The 22,058-nt window shown below is 48.4% G+C and overlaps 1 pseudogene; it reads right to left on the reverse strand.

Moving 5' to 3' along the window:
• Nucleotides 1-12,707: 12,707 nt before the first annotated feature.
• Nucleotides 12,708-15,072, reverse strand: LOC117980770 (cTAGE family member 2-like; annotated as a pseudogene).
• Between the last annotated feature and the right edge of the window lie 6,986 nt (nt 15,073-22,058).

The following is a 22,058-nucleotide window of genomic DNA, read 5'->3' on the forward strand; positions in this document are numbered from 1 at the left end:
ACGTCTGCCCTGGGTCCCTTCACCGTGACTGCCCACGTCTGCCCTGGGTCCTTCCACCGTGACTGCCCACGTCTGCCCTGGGTCCTTCCACCGTGACTGCCCACGTCTGCCCTGGGTCCTTTGCCCGGCTCCGTGGATTGGTTTGCAATATCCCAGCAGAGTGCAGGGGGCTCCAGGGCCCGCGAGGCCGCGCCTATTAGCATGTGCGTGACACAGGACCATCCGCAGAACATTTTATTGTCTTCAATTTTATGAATTTAGACTTCTAATATCTCGTAATTTTGGCTACAGTGTGTGCTGGTTGCCATTTGGAGACATTTCATTCTCTTTATAAGTCTCCACCCATCCGAGGGGGACAAGCCTCGCACTCCGGGTCCGGCCACGCAGCTGCGGAGAAAGCGGCACCGCCAGCGTCTTCCCCGTCCCAGGACCGTCCCTGCACAGCTCTCCTCTGCCCTCACACACACACCTTTCCCCCTCCTCACTTTCAGCTGATACTCTAACCCCACACGTCTCAACAAACAGGGCCACTGGAGGGGAGCGCCTCGTCTCCTCCTCGCTGGACGAGGGCGAGGGCCCGTCAAGCACAGCTCTGCGGCTGCTGTGCGGCGTCCACAAAGCAAAGACCCTGCTCCGCGGACCTGGCCTGTCTTCTCCTCAGGGTTCCCTGTAGGGCTGGATGATGACAGCCACCAGCACGTGTTGGCCCCAGGAGCCAGCACCTGCAAAAACAGGCCGCTAGCTGGACTCCAAACCGCACGCCACACAATGTTCCCTTCTCCCCAGCCCTGAGCAGCAGTAGCTCTTGGGAGAGCTAGCAGGTGTGAGGGTTCCCACTTCCTCCCCAGCCCAGTCTAGCAGCATCCTCCCTCAGGAGCCCATGGGTGGCCTTAGTTGGGCTGCATTCCAGCAGCATTTCACCAGCGGCAGCTCCCGTCCTGAGAGAGCATCTTTCTCCTGTCTCTGATAGCACAGTGTCCGGGGTTCCTGCCCCTTCACTCTTGGCTCCTCGCGCTTATTAGCAGTATTTCCTCCTCTGTTAAACCCACAGAGAGTGGAGTGACTCAGGGCTTAGTCCCGGGTCCCTGTTTCCCCTCTTTATGCCATCTCCCTGGGTGACCTCAACCAGTTCTACCCAAGTGCCAGTGACTCCCCAAACTCTCTCCAGCGCTTCGTATTCCAAGGAGCTTCCAGTTAAGAATTCCAACAGCTTACTCAGCATTTCCAATGGGTAGACTTACAGTCAATGTAAACTTAATGAGATTCCAAAAAATACATGTTATTCTACATCACATGGGCCACGCTTTTCTATACCACGTGAGCCACGTTATTCTACACCATGTGAGCCATGCCACTCTACACCACGTGAGCCACATTATTCAACATTATGTGAGCCATGCCATTCTACACCACATGAGCCACACTATTCTACACCACATGAGCCACGCTATTCTACAGCATCATATTGGCCGCGTTCACCCCACGTCACATGCACCACGCTATTCTCCGTCGACACCCATGGGCCATGCTCATTCTACTTTATTATCACGCATTCCATATTATTCTACATTGCATGCACCACCTTATTCTATAGCATCAGGTGCACCACGCCCATCCAGTTCTCTCATCCCTGCTCCTTCCCCTCTGACCTACGTCTCCCTCACCTGTCACCTGGACCATGGCCATAGCCTCGGCTGCATCTTGGTTTCCCTGATTCCACTCTTCTCAATGATAATCTGTCCTCTACACAGAAGATAGGAGCATCTGAAAAGCAAAATTAAATTAGATGATGCCTCTCTCTGCTCAAAATCTGTCCACTGATTGCTCGACACAGTTAGAATAAAACCAAACCCCCAGCACCATCTTGCAAAACCGCATGATACAGGGCTGTGCAGGACCAAGGCTGCTCAGGTGATAGACAGTGGCTCCGGGGGTGCTGCTCCCTCAGGTGCACTGTGAACCAGGCAGGAGTCGGGGACCCCACACCCCTCTCCAGCAGGAGGGGCCAGGTGTCTGGTCACTTGCTGTCATCCCACCTCATTTTAAATCTCGGTAACACTTATTGTGACCAAATATCCTTGTCTCTTTTATTTGTTTCTTGTTCATTAGCCCAGAAGTGGCGGCAGAGCAGCTGTGGTTTATCTAAGACAGGGTGAGCCACGGAGCCCCCTACTCCTCTCCTGCAGGGGGTCTCTCCAGTCACCACCGTGGTTTATCTAACACAGGGTGAGCCACGGAGCAGCCCACTCCTCTCCTGCAGGGGGTCTGTCCAGTCACCACCGTGGTTTATCTAAGACAGGGTGAGCCATGGAGCGGCCCACTCCTCTCCTGCAGGAGTCTCTCCAGTCACCACCATGGTTTATCTAAGACAGGGTGAGCCACGGAGCAGCCCACTCCTCTCCTGCAGGGGGTCTGTCCAGTCACCACCGTGGTTTATCTAAGACAGGTTGAGCCATGGAGCGGCCCACTCCTCTCCTGCAGGAGTCTCTCCAGTCACCACCATGGTTTATCTAAGAGAGGGTGAGCCACAGAGCGGCCCTGCTCCTCTCCTGCAGGGGTCTCTCCAGCCACCACAAACACTGGCATGATTTCACGTCTCTTGGGGCACTTGCTCCTGTCCTGGTGAGGAGCATGTAACTAGCAAGCCCAGGTCACCTGTGAGTTCCTGCTTTCCGCAAGAGGTACACAGGCACCACCCATCTAGACCACACCCTCCCATGTACTCCCCAGAGAGAATGGGAAGGAGGAGAATGGTGCGTGTCTGCTTCTGAGCTCACTGTAGGGAGCAAGAGCTTGTGAGGGCCAGAAACGGAATGAGAGGGAGGCTCCCCAGCACCCCAGAGGCCTCGTCGCGTGAGTGGACAGGTTTTGGCTCACCCACCACAGAGCATAGTTAGAAACATCTCGAGTCTCTGTTAGTGGGACCCACAAATGCCAACAGTGGAATCCCTTTCCTGGGCTTTCCCAGGGACTAGAAGGCATTTTCAGAAGGCAGGAAGCATCACGTGTCAGGCAAGTTACGTTTGTGTGGTGGTGAATCTCCTCTGCCACCTCGAAAGCAGGTGCCACCCGTGGAGATGGAACAGGCAGTGTCAGGGACAGCTCAGCAGCCCCCGTGGTGTTGCCACAGCCGCCGAGGAGAGAGAGGATGGTGCCGTGAGCCCCCCGGGTGTCCACCTGCGAGGACAGGACACTCCCCACGGGGGCAGCCTCTCCCCCCACAAGCTCATCATCTGCCAAGGTTGTGCGAACTCGCCGCCCGGTCTCCTGCCTCCTAGGCTGAGCAGGGTCTACAATCCTTGACCCATCGTGCTGAATGAGCCTCGGAATCTGGGCTGCGCTGTCTGTTGTACACACGGCCGAGGTTGCAGTAGGGGGAGTCTCCATGCCCCGCAGGTCCCAGGCTGGGCTCCCCTGGCCTCAATCCCTTCGGTCACACTTGGCTCCTTATTCTACTGCCACGGAGAAGGAAGCTTGAGAACTGGGCTCCCTTGTCCAGGGCAATAGCGAAAAGCGGCACCAGGGGCTCAGGCGGGGTCAGAGGGTCCCTGGGCTCACTCCTCCTCTCCTCCCGGTGGGGTCAGGGGGTCCCTGGGCTCGGGCGGGGTCAGATGGTCCCTAGGCTCACTCCTCTCCTCCCAGGCTGGGTGCTTGGGGTGGGCAATGTCACAGAGGGTGAGGCCCAGCTGTGGGGCAGCCCCAGGATATAGAGACTCCACCAGCATCCAGTGTCACTCCCGTCCCCCCCTCAGAGTCCTCAGCCCCCAGCCCAGCCCTGTCCTGTCCACGTCCCTCCTACAGAGGTTGGGGGACGGGGAGGGCGTGCTCAAGGCCACTGTGTGCCCCTGTGGGGGCTGCAGCCGGGACTGCACATCAATCATCCTTCACTCAGCGCCTCATGCTGATGGAAATGTGAATTAATTCATTTGGAATTAATGAAGAAGCGAGAGCTGTGATCTACACCAGTTTCTAGGCACTGCATCTACACAGATCTTTCTTCCAGCCAGCTCCAAAAATAACCACGCTGAATACAACTGGGCCTTTCAGAGAAGCCCTCGGAGGCATCTTCTGCAGCTTCAAAGAGTCCCAGCACTAATTGTAAAAGCAGAACAGACGCCTCGTGGGCTGCTGACTGATGCCTTTGACAGTGGCACACAAGTGACACCGAGCTCAGCACAAGACACACAGAGGGTGCCTTGCACTGAAGATGCGAGCACCACCTTGCCGTTTGATGTTGATGGTCTATGTGGAGTTTCTGAAAGCCTTGTCAACATCGACTCCGTGTTGGGAAATACCTTTCCTCTGAAGGGTAAGCCAGTGGCAAGCATTTCATCATTTGGTGTACACATGAGAAACAGGCGAAGCAAGTCCATACTCAGAGCTGGAAACTCGAGGGGTTGCACATGGAGACCAAGCCTCCCAACAGCAGCGCCTCATTTTCAGAGCAGCAGGCACAACGCTGGATCCCTGAGTTTCCTCTTCAAGTCACGTGAACACGACCGTTGCTCTTATTTATGAACCAGGAACACAGGTGTCAGGGAGGGTCAATGCAGGGTCAATTGGCTGCACGCGGTCCTGTCCAGCCCAGCAGGTCGAGCCCTGGGGCCGCACCTCTCCACCCACTCTGTGTGTGCTCACTTCCGTGCCTCTCTGTCATCCACGGGTGGGGAGGGAAGGCGGTCTCATGGGAAATGACGCTCTGCCACTGCAAAGCCTGGTCAACCCTTGCTCAGCCATTCCAAAGCTTCCTCTTAGCAGCAAGAGCTCCCTAACCATCCCCCGCCGAGCCGGAGCTGTGTCCTGGGGCTTGAATCCCAGCTTCCATTCCTCTAGGCCTTCTGGGGTTCGGAAGTCACTTTTCTTCCTTAGCAAAGCCTGACTTGCAATATCATTGTTTCTCTGTGTTTTAAAATCCTGCTTTGGAAGTTTCAAGGAATGCCTCAGGCTAGGTTGCAGCTGGTACTAAGGGAAGTTTGAAAAGGAAAAGCACATTCATCTCTCTGAGAAACACCTCCCTATGCTGGGAAATGTGAAAGCAGGTGGGACACCAGTCATCTTAGTACATCACATTGTCACTGCCGCGAATGTGTGGGACATCCATCATCTTACCACATCACATCGTCACTGCCGCGAATGTGTGGGACATCCATCATCTTACCACATCACATCGTCACTGCCATGAATGTGTGGGACACCCATCATCTTACCACATCACATTGTCACTGCGCGAATGTGTGGACACCCATCATCTTACCACATCACATCGTCACTGCCACGAATGTGTGGACACCCATCATCTTACCACATCACATTGTCACTGCTGCGAATGTGTGGGACACCCATCATCTTACCACATCACATCGTCACTGCGTGAATGTGTGGGACACCCATCATCTTACCACATCACATTGTCACTGCCACGAATGTGTGGGACATCAATCATCTTACCACATCACATTGTCACTACGTGAATGTGTGGGACACCCATCATCTTATCACATCACATCGTCACTGCGTGAATGTGTGGGACATCCATCATCTTACCACATCACATTGTCACTGCCATGAATGTGTGGACATCAATCATCTTACCACATCACATTGTCACTGCCGCGAATGTGTGGACACCTATCATCTTACCACATCACATTGTCACTGCCGCGAATGTGTGGACACCTATCATCTTACCACATCACATTGTCACTGCCACGAATGTGTGGGACACCCATCATCTTACCACATCACATTGTCACCACTGCGAATGTGTGGGACACCCATCATCTTACCACATCACATCGTCACTGCGTGAATGTGTGGACATCAATCATCTTACCACATCACATCGTCACTGCGTGAATGTGTGGGACACCCATCATCTTACCACATCACATCGTCACTGCGTGAATGTGTGGGACACCCATCATCTTACCACATCACATCGTCACTGCGTGAATGTGTGGGACATCCATCATCTTACCACATCACATTGTCACTGCCACGAATGTGTGGACATCAATCATCTTACCACATCACATTGTCACTGCGTGAATGTGCGGGACACCCATCATCTTACCACATCACATCGTCACTGCGTGAATGTGTGGGACATCCATCATCTTACCACATCACATCGTCACTGCCACGAATGTGTGGGACACCCATGATCTTACCACATCACATTGTCACTGCCGCGAATGTGTGGATATCAATCATCTTACCACATCACATCGTCACTGCGTGAATGTGTGGGACACCCATCATCTTACCACATCACATTGTCACTGCCACGAATGTGTGGACATCAATCATCTTATCACATCACATTGTCACTGCCGCGAATGTGTGGACACCCATCATCTTACCACATCACATTGTCACTGCCACGAATGTGTGGGACACCCATCATCTTACCACATCACATTGTCACTGCTGCGAATGTGTGGGACACCCATCATCTTACCACATCACATTGTCACTGCCTGAATGTGTGGGACATCCATCATCTTACCACATCACATTGTCACTGCCACGAATGTGTGGGACATCAATCATCTTACCACATCACATTGTCACTACGTGAATGTGTGGGACACCCATCATCTTATCACATCACATCGTCACTGCGTGAATGTGTGGGACATCCATCATCTTACCACATCACATTGTCACTGCCATGAATGTGTGGACATCAATCATCTTACCACATCACATTGTCACTGCCGCGAATGTGTGGACACCTATCATCTTACCACATCACATTGTCACTGCCACGAATGTGTGGGACACCCATCATCTTACCACATCACATTGTCACCGCTGCGAATGTGTGGGACACCCATCATCTTACCACATCACATCGTCACTGCGTGAATGTGTGGACATCAATCATCTTACCACATCACATCGTCACTGCGTGAATGTGTGGGACACCCATCATCTTACCACATCACATCGTCACTGCGTGAATGTGTGGGACACCCATCATCTTACCACATCACATCGTCACTGCGTGAATGTGTGGGACATCCATCATCTTACCACATCACATTGTCACCGCTGCGAATGTGTGGGACACCCATCATCTTACCACATCACATCGTCACTGCGTGAATGTGTGGACATCAATCATCTTACCACATCACATTGTCACTGCCACGAATGTATGGGACACCCATCATCTTACCACATCACATCATCACTGCGTGAATGTGTGGGACATCCATCATCTTACCACATCACATCGTCACTGCGTGAATGTGTGGGACACCCATCATCTTACCACATCACATCGTCACTGCGTGAATGTGTGGGACATCCATCATCTTAGCACATCACATTGTCACTGCCACGAATGTGTGGACATCAATCATCTTACCACATCACATTGTCACTGCGTGAATGTGTGGGACACCCATCATCTTACCACATCACATTGTCACTGCGTGAATGTGTGGGACACCCATCATCTTACCACATCACATCGTCACCGCATGAATGTGTGGGACACCCAGCATCTTACCACATCACATAGTCACCGCATGAATGTGTGGGACACCCAGCATCTTACCACGTCACATTGTCACTGCTGCGAATGTGTGGGACACCCATCATCTTACCACATCACATTGTCACTGCTGCGAATGTGTGGGACACCCATCATCTTACCACATCACATCGTCACTGCCACGAATGTGTGTACACCCATCATCTTACCACATCACATTGTCACTGCCACGAATGTGTGGGAAGTCCATCATCTTAGCACATCACATTGTCACTGCCACGAATGTGTGGGAAATCCATCATCTTACCACATCACATCGTCACTACTGCGAATGTTTTTCTGAATACATCACACATTTGGCTCCATAAAATCTGTTTTCTAATCTACTTTTTAACTTAGTATGTTGGCCTCAACTTTGCACTTTATTTTTTTCGTGACTGTTGGTGCTCTCCTCTCTGGAGGTGCCTTCACTGAGGCTCCACTGAAGGGCTGTGTGGGCCAGCGTGTGCTGTGGTCGGGGTGTGGATATCAGTGTGCCCAGGCCTGAGCCAACCCACACGGAGCACAGAGCGTGTTCCTGGGAAGCACTCCATCACATCTAGCAGGGCTTTCTGTGTGGCTGTGCATTTAAGATCAATACTTTCTCAGCGTTGATTTTCTCTTCTCCACATGAAAACACTATGAGACTCTCATAGGACTGCAAATCCTAAATGCTCAGAACTTCCAGAATGTGTCTTCCCTGGCATTCCCCTAGAAACAAGGCCCAGTACTTCAATGCCCTACATAGAACTCCCTCTGATTTGTACACTCTTCAATGACAGGTGCTCACGGTCCAGGCAGGAGGTTTATCCATGGACAGTGTGACATTGGGAATGAGGAGGGCAGAGGTGGCAAGGACTGCACGTGTGTCCAGCCCAGAGGGTCAGAAAGCCTTGCCTGGTGCAGTGGAATGAATTGTTCCTCATACCACCCATATGCTGAAGTCCTAGCCCCTGAAACCTGTGAATCTGTTCTTATTTGTAAATATGGTCATTGCAATTACAATTAAGATGCAAATTAAGTCCAGCGTGGTGGCTCACACCTGTAATCCCAGCACTTTGGGAGGCCGAGATGGGTGGATCACCTGAGGTCAGGAGTTTGAAACCAGCCTGGCCAACATGGTGAAACTCTGCCACTACTAAAAATCCAAAAATTAGCCAGGCATGGTGGCAGGCACCTGTGATCCCAGCTACTCAGGAGGCTGAGGCAGGAGAATCGCTTGAACCCGGGAGGTGCAGGTTGCAGTGAGCCAAGATTGTGCCACTGAACTTCAGCCTGGGTGACAGAGCAAGACTCTGTCTCAAAAAACAAATGATGTAAGTTAAGATGAGGTCATAGTGGTATAGGTGGTCCTTAGTGCAATATGAGAGTGTCCATATAATAAGAGGACAGACCTGAGAGGGGAGCACTGTGGGACACAGAGGGAGAACAGCCAGGTCCTGATGGGGGCAGAGACTGCAGGGCCTGTCTCCATAGAAGCCAGAAATGCCATGAAGAGCCAGAGACCACCACGTCTCAGACTGCTCAGGTGGCTCTGAGAATAGACTCTGTGGCCGATCAGCAGCAGACATTCACCCGCCACGGTTCCGGAGGCTGGCAGTCCAAGGTCAGGGCAGGTTCAGTGTGTGGTGAGCGCTGCTTCCTAGTGTCATCTTCCTGCAGTGCCCTTACGTGGTAGAAGGGGTGAGGAGCCCTCTGGGCCTCCTGTAGGACATTACATAAGAGCACTCACCCTGCCCATGAGGCTCCACCCTCAAGAAACCAGCCCCTCCCAAAGGCCCCCCCTAATGCCGTCACCTTGGGGAGGGGAGGACTTCGGTAATTTGGAGGGACACAAACTCTCAGCATATCGTACCCCAGAAGATGAGAGAGAGAGAAAGCTCTGCCGCCACCTGGGTTCTGAACTTCTAGCTCCAGCGCCGTGGGCAATGAGTCTCTTGCTTGAAGCCCCAGGTCGTGTCCGCGGCAGCAGCCGAGGACACAGCTGGGAACACACAAGGTCTGAAGGACAGACAAGCCCATGCAGTCCTGGGAGTGGGGGCTCCTGCAAGGCTGCGGTGAGGGGCCCTCCAGGGCTCTGCAGGTGCTTGTAGAGGTGCACATAGCGTGCGTGGAGAGAGGAACCCATAGATGCTTGCTAGACCCTTGGCTACTCACGTCGATTGGCTATGGCCTGATGCTTGGTTTGGGGTTTGGAAATGCATCGCTGAAGATACACCTGCAGGCCTGCATGAAGGAGACAGCAGGTGCCAGATGAACAAGTCACCACGGAGGCCCACCAGCTCACCCAGCCGCTCGGCCATCCCATATCCCGATGGTGCCAGTGGTGTGCATGTAGACACCTGAGCAGCAAGCCGGAGCAAGGAAGGTAGGAGCGTGTGCCGGGTGCAAGGTGCCCGATGCTCACCCGAGGGGCACAGCTCTGAGCATGGAAGGTAGGAGCGTGTGCCGGGTGCAGGGTGCTCCATGCTCACCCGAGGGGCATGGCTCTGAGCATGGAAGGTAGAAGCATGTGCTGGGTGCAGGGTGCTCCATGCTCACCTGAGGGGCACGGCTGGGGAGAGCCGGGGTGAGGTCTAGATTCATGCAGATGTGGCCAGCCCTGCTCCCTCACAGAGCCACAGCCTCCCAGACAGGCACCTTCAGCACCTTCCATTCTGGCTCATGCTCCTCCTTCTCCCTCTGGTCCCGCCCAACTCATTCTCTGTATGTTTCTGCCTTTGACTCACATTCCTTGAGGCACAATTCCGAGGCTTCCTGGATGACAGTCACCATGAACTCCATCTCCCCTACCAGCTGTTTCCTCCCCGTGCTCCCACTCTGGCCACCAACTTGCCCAACCCACTGCCTGTGGCTATGCCTTTGTAGAGAAGAGGAGGGGCTGGCTTGGATGGAAGGGCATCTCCCGTCCCTGTGGGTCCTGGAATGCTCATGTGCATGTCTGGGCCCTCAAAATGAGCCTGAAAATGGACCCATGATCTTCCTGCTAAACATTCCCATTCCCCTTCCCTATTTCAGGAGGCAGCAACTCCTTCCTTCCAAACATGCAGGACAAAGTTTTGGAGTCCTCTTTGAGTTGCCGCTTCACACCCCATCACGAGTCTCATGGGCTCTGCCCACCTGCAAAACATACCCTAACTTAGGCCACTTGCCCTACCTCCATCGCAAACGCCCTCATCGACACTATCACCACCTTGTGCTTGGACTGGTGCAGTGGCCTCCCAACCAGTATCCATTTTTCATTCTTCACCCACAAATGGGTGCCTTCATCACCCACAAATGGGGAACTCATTACAACGGGGAACTCGATGTACCTTTTCCTAATTTGCAAGAATTTTCAAAGTCTTTAGATAAATGACTGTTATGGGTTGAACTGTGTCTGCTCCCAAAAAGCATATGTTGGCGTCTAACCCCCAGTACCTCGGAATGTGACTCTATTTGAAAATAGGGTTGCTACAGTGGTGATTATGTTAGAGAGTGATCATTAGGGTGGCCCTAAACCAATATGACTGGTGTTCTCATAAGAAGGAGCAATCTGGACATAGAGACAGACAGACACAGAGGGGAAGACGGCTGTCTGCAGGCTACGGAGAGAGGCCTGGAGCACACCCTTCCCCTGCTCCTTCAGAGAACCCACAGCCCTGCGGCATCTTGATCTCGGACGTTGGACCTCCAGGCCCGGGAGACGACAAATTCCTGCTGTTTAGGTCACCCAGGCTGTGGTTCTTAATTATGGCAGCCCTCAAAACTTATACAAAGACAGTACATTTTAACTTAACAAAAAAATGATGCACCTCAAATAAGGAGCACGCCCACGGAACTAACGCTGCCGGCAACCCCAGCACCTGATCGTGTTCATAACGACAGTGACCATTTATGGAGCGCGTCCTCTAACTCTGCTAGTGCAGACACCTCGGCATTATCGCATCCCTCCGCGGGCCAGGTAATGACACCCCCAATCCACACCCAGCAGGCCAGACCGCCAGGAGCCAGGAGGTCATCTGGATTCACGCAGCGCGTCAGCCTAAAACCGGGATCCACCCAAGCTGCCCCGCTCAGGATTAACCACGCAAGACGCCGCTGCCTGGGACTGGCATGGGAAATGTTTCCTTCCGTGACTGGAAAACTCTGTTCCTTTATAAAAATGGTATGAAAACGATAGGAAAATTGGACAAAAAGCACTTCCCCTCAGTGATTAAAAGAATAAAGTTCTGACGGCCTCTCGTGTGCTCGCATTTTTATATGGCTGGAGCCTCCTATAACCGCTATTCCCCATTATTCTCTAATCTCAATCTCCTATTCTCTATTCAGCCTTTGTACTCTGCTATGTTACACATTTTTATAGTATTTGCCATCTTACAAAATCCCTTTCTTGTTGAGATATCCAAAATGATTATCCTAATGTCTGCACTATATTCCAAGCTGCAACAACCCAGAATTTGGTGAGTCTTCTTCTACAGATCCGCAAACTGGGCCCATTTTCCGGGATCCCACACAATGCTGCTGTCAGCATCTATGCTTGTGTGGGAACTGAAGCCAAGAGCTCACACTGATGAGGCAGAGGACAAAAGTGCCCGACTCTGGGGACCTTCAGCACAGCCTGAGCTCGGAACGGTCGGCTCTTCCCTTGAAGTGACTCATTGCCTGGTGTCTGGGTCTGTCCTTGCTGTGTGCTTCAACCCGGGGCACAAGAATGAGCGGGTGACCCCAGACCTGAGCACGAGCACGCTGTGCATCGAGCACCTAAGTCCACACAGTGCTTGGCCTCTGTCTTCTCACCTCCCTTTTCTTTCTTTTTTTATTTCTTAAATCAACTAAAATTTATTTAATTAAGCATAAAGTTACTTACACATTTGCCTACAGCCACAGTAAATACAGTTCTTGGCATAAAGACAAGGCCTTTAGAATTTAAAGCCTCCCCACCTGCAAGATTACGTATATAAAACTCCTACTATTTTTATATAATAGTGGATTAGTTAATCAAATTAAAATAGTTATACTATCTAGAATAAAATAAAATGGAAACAATTTATTCACAAGATTCATATTTAAATCATCCTTATTTACAAAATACTATCCTAAGAATTATAATTCCATTAAGTTTCAGTTTGAGCAAAAGCGTAATCACTTAAGTAACAGCAGTTACTTAAACTGAAAATGAGATCAGTGAAAATGACTTTTGAAGAGAGCAAAAATAGTCAGGTTTCTTGCTGTGGTTCTGATGTTCCGTAGCAGGCTCATCTGAAGGCGGACTCAGCCCTGAAGGGAACTCACTTCAACCTTCAGAATGTAGGGGTGGGGGGAAAATCCAGGTCTTGGGGGAGGGTAAGGAGGAAAACCCCTCAGTGGATAGACATTTCTCATTGCAAATGGAGCATGTGGTGGACCTGGGAAATCCCTTGGTGGAAAATAATCTCGAGAAGCTCCCAACCTGGTTCCTGGAGGAGGTGGGGGGAAAGGAGGTCCCCTTCTTATGAACGGGCCCCTCGTATCCACTGGAAACAACGGACCTCTGATTGGGGCAAGAGGTGGAGGAACAAAGCCGGGGCCAGCTGCTTCATTTTCAGCAGGGAGAGATGAATCAGGGATGTTTAAATGACCAAGATCATCTTTGGTGTCATTTCTACTGGATTCCATTTCTGAAGGCATTGACCCATCCATTTTATCCAAAGGAGCCATATTAAAACTTCTGATTTCTGCTGGTCCAGACAGTCTACCAGAGTTAGAGTAAAATCTGTCTTGCCTTTGTGGAGGAAGAGCTGAATCAGGATATGATGGTCCTGGTGGAGGAAACATCATCCTATGGTCCTGTTCCCATGGAGGTGACAGGGACCCAGTGTCAGAAGGAACCCTGTGAGGATCGGTTAACCTATCACAGCTTGATTCTCCTCTTTCATTGGTAATCTGATGGTCCGGAGGATTCCCTGGGCCTCTTGAGCCTCTTCCTTCTCCCCCTGGAGGCAAAGGTGAGAGTCTGAGTGGACCCTTCCACAGAGTTGGAGGATAGAGAAAAGCTCTCGTTTCAGGTGAAGGCCGACCCAATGGTGAGGGACCATATGGGGAATGCTCTCTGCCAAATGCCGTATTTGGAACATCAAGTGCATAAGGATCTTTTTTTAGAAGTTTTATTTTATACTCTGTTTCAGCTAATTTTTGTCGGTTGTGAGCATTTTCTTTCCTTAAATCGTCGAGGTTTCTTTCAGCAGCCTAAGCTGCCAACCAGTTATGATGTGCCTTTTTCTCATGGGAAATAATCTTCCTTTGATAAAAATGAATAGTTCTCTCAAATTTTTCAAGATCTTTGGCTCGCTGTCTGTAGGTCTCCAGCTCTTTAGTGGCATGGCTGCTCATTTAGTCTACTTTAGAAAGTTTCTCTTCTTTCTCTAACTGGTAATTTTCCTCTACTATTAATTTCCTGTAGAGTTTCATTTCATTTTCTTTATGTAATTCAGTTATTACTTTAAGTTTCTGTTGAAGCTTCTGATTCTCACTTTCAAAATGTGTGTTTTCTAACTGCAAAGATGCTTGTTCAGTCTGAAGATTTTTAATATGCTCTGTAAGCTCTTCCTTTGTTTTATCAACTTCAGATAACTGAATATAAATTTGGTTTCTTTCTCCTTCTAAGATTTTAAAGCAGCATTTAACTTAGCAGCATGAATCAGCTTCTTCAAAGCTCCTTTGGAGGGATCATCTAAGTGAGCACCATCTTCCGATTCACTGTTCACTTCTAAGTTACCATCATCCGTTATGTCTTCTCTAAGCCTCGCAGCCCGATCTTTCATCTTTAGCAAGTGTTCGGTCAGAGTCTCGATGCGATTTTCTTTATCATTTAGAACTTGTTCTGTGTGTACTTTGGAGTCTTCAAATGTTCTTTTCTGTTTATTAAGTTCACTCACTTCTTCTTTCCATACTTCAGCTTCTTGCAAAAGCTGTTTCTGGTTTTCCTGAAGTTGAGAATTTTCATTCAAAGCATCTTTTATTGTTATCTTCAGTTGTTCTCCGTTCATGTGAAATGTCTTGAAGGTCATTTTGGCTTTAGCTATTTGTGATTTGAGGGATTTTGACTCATCTTCCAGCAACTGTATCCTTTTGGAAATATCTGCTATCAGTTCATCTCGTTCAGAATGTTTAGATTTCTCTTCTTTTAACTCTTTTTCTAGACAGAGTATTTCATGCTCAAGCTCAGAATTTGACCTGTTCAGCTTTTCACAGGTTGCCTGCAAACTTTGTGCCTCTGCTGCCACCTTCTCAAAGCTGGCATCCTCTAACGATGACGCTACTTCATAGCCTTCATACTCTTTTTGAACGAGGCTAAATTTTTCAAGTAGTTTACATTTTTCTTCAATTAGTCCAGAAAGCGCTACAGCAAGTTTTTTCTCTCTTCCCACATAAAGCCGACTCCTAACCGATCTAAAACTTCTCCACAAAAAAAAGGGAACAGCAAAAAATCCAACAGCAGCTGCATGTATCACCAATTCCCACGGAAAACCTTAAGGATGAGAATCCGGTCTCATACCGTCAGGCAGTGCTGCCACAACCCTGCGTCGCAACTCCAGGATCAGCCCCAAGCACGGCTGAGGGGTAGCCCTAGGGTCCTCCGTAGCGCCAAGGCTGCTCTGGTGGTTGCTGCAGTAACCCCAGCCACAACAAGTCGTGGACAACACGCAACATTCCATCTGGAACCCAGATCCCCACCGGGCAAGTGGAGCGAACCACTGTGGAGCCAGCTGCGAGGGGAGCTGGGGAACGTGGGCACCCACAGGCCTCACAGGCCCACGTTGCCCACCCCGGCCCCCTTGTTACGCTTTACATCCTGAGGCAGCAATAAAACCTATATTTTAAAACAATACCACAGGGAAAGAAAGACTCAGGTGACACAGCGTCCCAGCTATGCCCACCCCCAAGCTGACACCCTAGCTAAATGTAGCCTTGTGCATGAGCCCAGGTGAGGCCAGCAGAAGAACCTCCCAGCTGACAGAATGATAAAGAATAACAAATCACCATTTTAAGTCACTAAGCTTTGGGGTCATTTGTTATGCAGCAGTAGCTAACTGAAACACCTGCCCCCTTATCACTTTGGTGTTTCAGTATCTGTGGTCTGAAATCATTAATTTGGGTGCTTGGCCTTTCTCCCTTGACTGCCCACCCCTGCCCAGGGACATTTATTCTTGAAGGCAGAAACTCATGCCTGCTTTATCTCTGGCCGTATTTCAGCAGCTGAGGGGAGAGGATTGCCCTGTGCCCATAGCCTGAGACCTGATGACACCACTGTGACCTTGAGCATGGATGAATGTCCAAAACCTCTGGCCTTACCACATGCTTGGCCCTGAGAGACTTCTCAGCACAAACAGTGCCAGGAGATGATGTGACATGGGTGGGGAAGGGAGAGGAGTGCTTATCTGGAAGGAAGGGCCTTAGAAACCCTGTCTGCAGCTGTGGCTTATGATTCCTCGGGGACAGGAGATTGTCCACTGGCTGGACTGGGAGCACAACTGTCACTCCTCTCTGGCCACTGTGACCCCATCGCAGCTCTGCAGATGCCGGGCTTCGCCCCTCTGTGTTTGCATTAAGCACAAATTGTCCTGACTCAGCAGTGGGGTTTCTGAATCCAGCAACTCACTGATGTTGACCTTTGAACTGAGGGGCTCAGTGCTGTTTAACCCCAAGAAGGGTCTCAAATGAAGCATTGAAGTTTCTCCCCCTGCAGATGCCGGGCTTCGCCCCTCTGTGTTTGCATTAAGCACAAATTGTCCTGACTCAGCAGTGGGGTTTCTGAATCCAGCAACTCACTGATGTTGACCTTTGAACTGAGGGGCTCAGTGCTGTTTAACCCCAAGAAGGGTCTCAAATGAAGCATTGAAGTTCTCCCCTTTCTATCCAAAGCTGATAGATAGATAGATGATAGATAGATAGATAGATAGGATAATTTGCTTCCAAGTTTTTCTTTTTCTCCTATTATTTATTTTCTTCTTCATTTTAGTTATAACACGCTTGTTCATCTTAACCTAATTTTCACTTCCTATATCCTTGTTTTTGACCATCTGGTAAATCAGCAAATGCCGATTAAAGAGATGATCCAGGGAAGACAGCGATCACCTCAACAGCGATGCCCTCCATGGAGGGCTGATTCTAGGGAAGACTGAGCGATCACTCCAAGAGCGATGCCATCTATGGAGGGCTGATTCCAGGGAAGACTGAGCGATCACTCCAAGAGCGATGCCATCTATGGAGGGCTGATTCTAGGGAAGACTGAGCGATCACTCCAAGAGTGATGCCATTCATGGAGGGCTGATCCAGGAAAGACTGAACGATCACTCCAAGAGTGATGCTGTCCATGGAGGCAATGAGGCAGGATGGAACTAAAGCACAGTGAGTAATAGCACAGGAGGCTGGACAAGGTGTCCATGGATTGACAGCATTCTGTGGTATTTGCATTGCATGAAAGAAGAAAAAAATTGTTATAAATTTAAACTTTCTTAAGACAAATATGTGTGTCAAAATATGTAAAAACAACTCTTGAAATAAAATAAGTAAAATATATACTTCTCCAACTAGTAGAGAGAATAAAAAGAATTTAAGAAATTACAATCAAACTCACATGGGCAAAACAAAGAAAAAGTATGATAATGAGCAAACATAAAATAGGTATTAGAAATAAATTTAAATAAATACAATGATTGTAAATGAATCTAACTAGCTATTAAAGTGTGTGAGAGAGACACACTTAAAACACAGTATCACGGAAAGGCTGAATGTAAAGGGATATGAGCAGAGCTAACAGGAAAATACAAAGGCCAAAGAGAGGGCATTATAACAACATGACAGGCTGGAGTGAATTTAGAGAAAGAAGCATTATTAGAGGCATAAACCGCCAATGTGTAATGATAAAAAGAGCCATTCAGGGGGAAAAAAAAAAGCACTTCTAAAGTACAGATCTAACAAGACAATATTCAACTGTATAAAGCAAGAAAGGATAACAATCAAAGAAAAATGCACAAATCTAGAAACATAGCAACATATTTCACCATACCTGCAAGCAGACAATGAAAACGTACACACACAGAGGAAGTGAAGGGCTCACTTTTTCATAAATATGGTTGAAACCCTGCCAGCAACAAGCACACAGGGAGAATCTCTGAAAACTTACCCCAGGAGATTACAAGGGAAGTCTCAACAAATACAAGAACCACAGAACTACAAGAATCATCAGCATCTAGTCTAGAGTGTTTGACCTCACAATAAATTAGAAAATAATAACAAAAAGACAATTCACCAAAACCCCTTCGGTTTGTAAGTTTACAAAGACCTTTTAAATAATTTATGGTCAAATTAGAAAGAATAATGAAAGTACAAAAAAATTACTAATTAATACCAACAAAAACACTCTATACCAAAGTTGTCGGAGCTAGCTAACATGGTACTAAGACTGAAAACCCATTAGCTGAGCAAACAATTTGGAAACACAGAATAACTCCAAAGAAAACCAAAAGAAGGGGATAATGAAAGCAAGAGCAGAAATTAATGAAATAGAATATGAAGGAAAAATAGAGACACCAGTGCAAATAAGACCTGGTTCTTTAGAAAAACGGGCAACATTAACACACTGCTGGCAAGATTATGTAAAAAAATAAAGTTAGAAAAAGACAAAAACAATTCCTTTTGTGAAAGGAATAATATTGGTACACCCTGGGCAAGATTGATCAGACGCAGAAAATGGGGAAAGCAGAAAAAAAAGCAGTGCCACAGATGAAATCGATATAGCTGCATCCGTGGTAATGATGTTTCAGATCTTAAGAGAAACGCATGTGCAACTTTATGTTACTAAACTTAAAAATTTAGATGAAATAGGAGATTTCCTAGTAAAGCATACATCTGCAAGCCGACTTGAAAATACAGAGAGAAACTTGGTGAGACTAAAGCATTTAAGAGAGTATATGTTCAAAAATTCACAAAAACCCTCCAAGGCCCAGACGGTTATACAATCAGGTCCACAAATTTCGAGTGAACGTGTGATTCCTGTCTTTTACATACCATTTATTGAAATATAAGAAGAAGAAAACCATCACAGCTGCTTTTATGGGCTGGTTTAGCTTTGGGATGAAAACCAGATGTGAGTATTATATGAAAGAAATTTCATAGGCCAATTTCTTCTATGAACATAAGATACAATCCTAAAAAAAAATTTACAACCTAATTCTGGCAGTGTCCTAAAAAGACACATTGTAAATAATTGAATGTCTGGACTTTGTAAAAAAAATTCGTCTGAGGTGGGGGTGGCCACGTGGGTTTGGTAAGTGAGAAGACCGGCCATTAGCTGAGCCTGCTGGAGCTGTGCCAGGTGCTTGGGAGCTCATCTTCTCCCTAATTATGTTTAAGTACCATTTAAAAGTACAAACAAAAACACCATAACCAAACATTGTTCATCCTATGAGTGCATGATTGGTTTAGCAATGGACATTTTGTTAATGTGATTTATCTTATTAACATAGTGAATGAAAAATATCAATTATCTCAAAAAATATTAAATTTTCACATCATTTTGCAATAATATATATGCACGTAAATTAGAGCTTTTCCTAGCCTAAAAAGATTAACTTTTCCTTAACTTATGATAAGAGTATATTTACCCAAAATCACAAAAATTATGAAATATAGAAGGGGCTTTTAAAAAAAATGAAAACAAGAAGGAATGCTCACTAACATTCTGTCAACTGCTCTTGCTTCCTGGGTGCTGCTGAACATGGTGCTGATGGCCCCAGCACTTGCAGTCATGCTAGAAAAACACACAGAAAGTAGAAGGATTGGAATTTCCAGTCTATTTGTTAGGGAGAAACCATTCTCTCTTACATCCATTACTCCCTCACTTCAACTTTCCACGTAAAGGAAATTCCACTGACCAGCAGTCCTTTCTGGACACTTCTCTGCAGCTCCCACCGGCTCACTGTAGGGAAAGCAGAGTGACTTGGCGGGCAGAGGGGGGCCGATGATGTCAGGAGAAGAAGCTGGGCCTGTGGCCGGGACCCGACTTCCAGCCTGTGACTGGTCAGTCAATGCAGCCCCCAACTTGGTGTAGTGCTCTGTCATTGCTGTCTTGAAATTCTTGACGATTTTGTCTTTGAACTTGTGTTCTGTAAGTGACGTCCCCAGGGATGACAGAGATTGCTTGTGAGTAGAGGAGGTCCATCCAACACGCACGTCTGCTACTGCTCTTTGCCTGCCCGTCCCCACAGAGCACCCACAATGCCCATGAGCACAGACCCGTGACAGCAGCTGTTCAGCCAGACCCGAAGCACACAGACAGTGAGCATGGAGCGCTTACCACTGAGCAGAACGGGAGCTGACAGCCTCAGAGGCCACACTTTCCTCTCAAACCAGAACCTACACCTAACTCAGAGAGAAGGCAATGCCATCCTGAGAAACATGAGTGCCAGGAGCTCTGTCACATCTGTCCCCGAATGCTTGCCATTTCACTGGGGCTGGGTGTGAGGACACAGAGGAAGGGGAAGAGGACGGCCACGCTCCTCCCCTCCTAGTCCTTCCCTACCTGTCAGCGAGCTGGAGGTGCAGCCCGTGGGCGGAGCGTGCACGTGGGGTTCACCTGGAGCATTGCACGGCTCTGCTAAGAACATCCTTCCCCTGATGCTATCCCTCCCCCCTCCCCCCACCCCACAACAGGCCCCGGTGTGTGATGTTCCCCTTTCTGTGTACCCTAGAACTTAAAGTATAATGAAATATATATGTGTGTGTGTGCGTATATATATATATGTGTGTATATATATATATATGTATATACACATATAAAGAAGAACATCCTTCCCTACCTGTCAGTGAACTGGAGGTGCAGCCTGCAGGCGGAGCGTGCATGTCAGGTTCACCTGGAGCATTGCACAGCTCTGGTAAGAACAAAATGCAAATGTGTGTGAGAGCTACAGAACACACCGTGCAGCTTCAATGATTCTGCGATTCTGCAGCTTCAATGATTCTGCATGCAACTTAGATTTTATAACACTGGCATGCAGTATAAAGACAAACAACAAAATTCATGCCCACAATTTAAAATTTTAATTTTCTATAGTTTGAATGATATTAAATAGCAAATACACATCCTGACAAGTTGAGGAAGAAACCGTGGCGTGAAAAGAAGCTGCTTTATACTCAAGTGCCTTTCACAGCACCAAGTCTTGCTTGTGGAACAAGGGGCTCGGCATCTTCCCTTTGGTGCTGAGTCCCAAGCATATGCTGGGGCCCTGGCAGCAGCCCTGCCCCTTCCCCCTCCTCTGCTGTTCGGAGCCACTCCAACTGTTCTCCTGAGCCGCGTGGGCAGCTGAGTGACAAGGCCCTCACCCCAACAGGATCTTCTGAGGATCAGGTGGGCAAATCTGTGAATTCACAGCTCAATATTGGGTAGCCCACTTTTCCGCAGATATAATACCAGTATTTTCTCAAATAGAATTGATAGTATAACCTTTGGCTGCTTAAATTTTGACTTTGCTTTTGCTTCAGAACCTGGGTAGGAAAGAGGAGTGTTATTTACTGGGTTCAAACAGACACTCTGCCTGGTTTGATTGCAGGCACTGAAAATCCCACAGAACCCACAGGCAAATTCCTAAAACTAGTGAGAGGGTTTAATAAGGCTGCAGGATACAAAATAAACACAGTAACATACATACAGGTACATGCACCTAACTTAAAATTCCAATTTTATTTATTATACAGAAAAGGCATATAGGGATACATGCAAGAAAATATGGGCATAATTTTAAGAAAAAAATTTAAAAATTTACTGAGGTGCATAGAATAGAACTAGGTTAACTGACATGAAAACTTGTTATGAAGATCGTCATAATCCCCCAAGTCAGCCTATAAATATAAATGCAATTCCATTGAAACCCAACAGAGGCTTTTCACTTGACAAGATGATCCTGTGATTCACACAGGTATAAAGAACCCAAATGGCCAAGACAGCATGGAAGAAGAAAAGCTGCGATATTTGGCTGAGAGTCGTTATGAAGCCTTATTCAAAAGCTGCAGAGTTGACTTATTTGTCACTGGAGGATGAAGAAATATACTGTGAAAGAGAATAGCTGTGTCCCCAGGAGGAGACCTCACGTACGTGATGCCCAGGGAGCCGGAGCCAGCACAGGCCAGTGGGAAAGAGCAGATCCATCCACAGCGGTGAGGAGATGGTCATGGAGGACAAGCACCCGGAATCAGGGAAAGAGCGGATCCATCCACAGCGGTGAGGAGATGGTCATGGAGGACAAGCACCCGGAATCAGGGAAAGAGCGGATCCATCCACAGCGGTGAGGAGATGCTCATGGAGGACAAGCACCTGGAATCAGGGAAAGAGCGGATCCATCCACAGCGGTGAGGAGATGGTCATGGAGGACATGGAGGACAGGCACCCAGAATCAGGGAAACAGCGGATCCATCCACAGCGGTGAGGAGATGCTCATGGAGGACATGGAGGACAGGCACCCAGAATCAGGGAAACAGCGGATCCATCCACAGCGGT

Source organism: Pan paniscus, chromosome 5 (genome assembly GCF_029289425.2).
Source record: "Pan paniscus chromosome 5, NHGRI_mPanPan1-v2.0_pri, whole genome shotgun sequence".
Classification (NCBI taxonomy): Eukaryota; Metazoa; Chordata; class Mammalia; order Primates; family Hominidae; genus Pan; species Pan paniscus.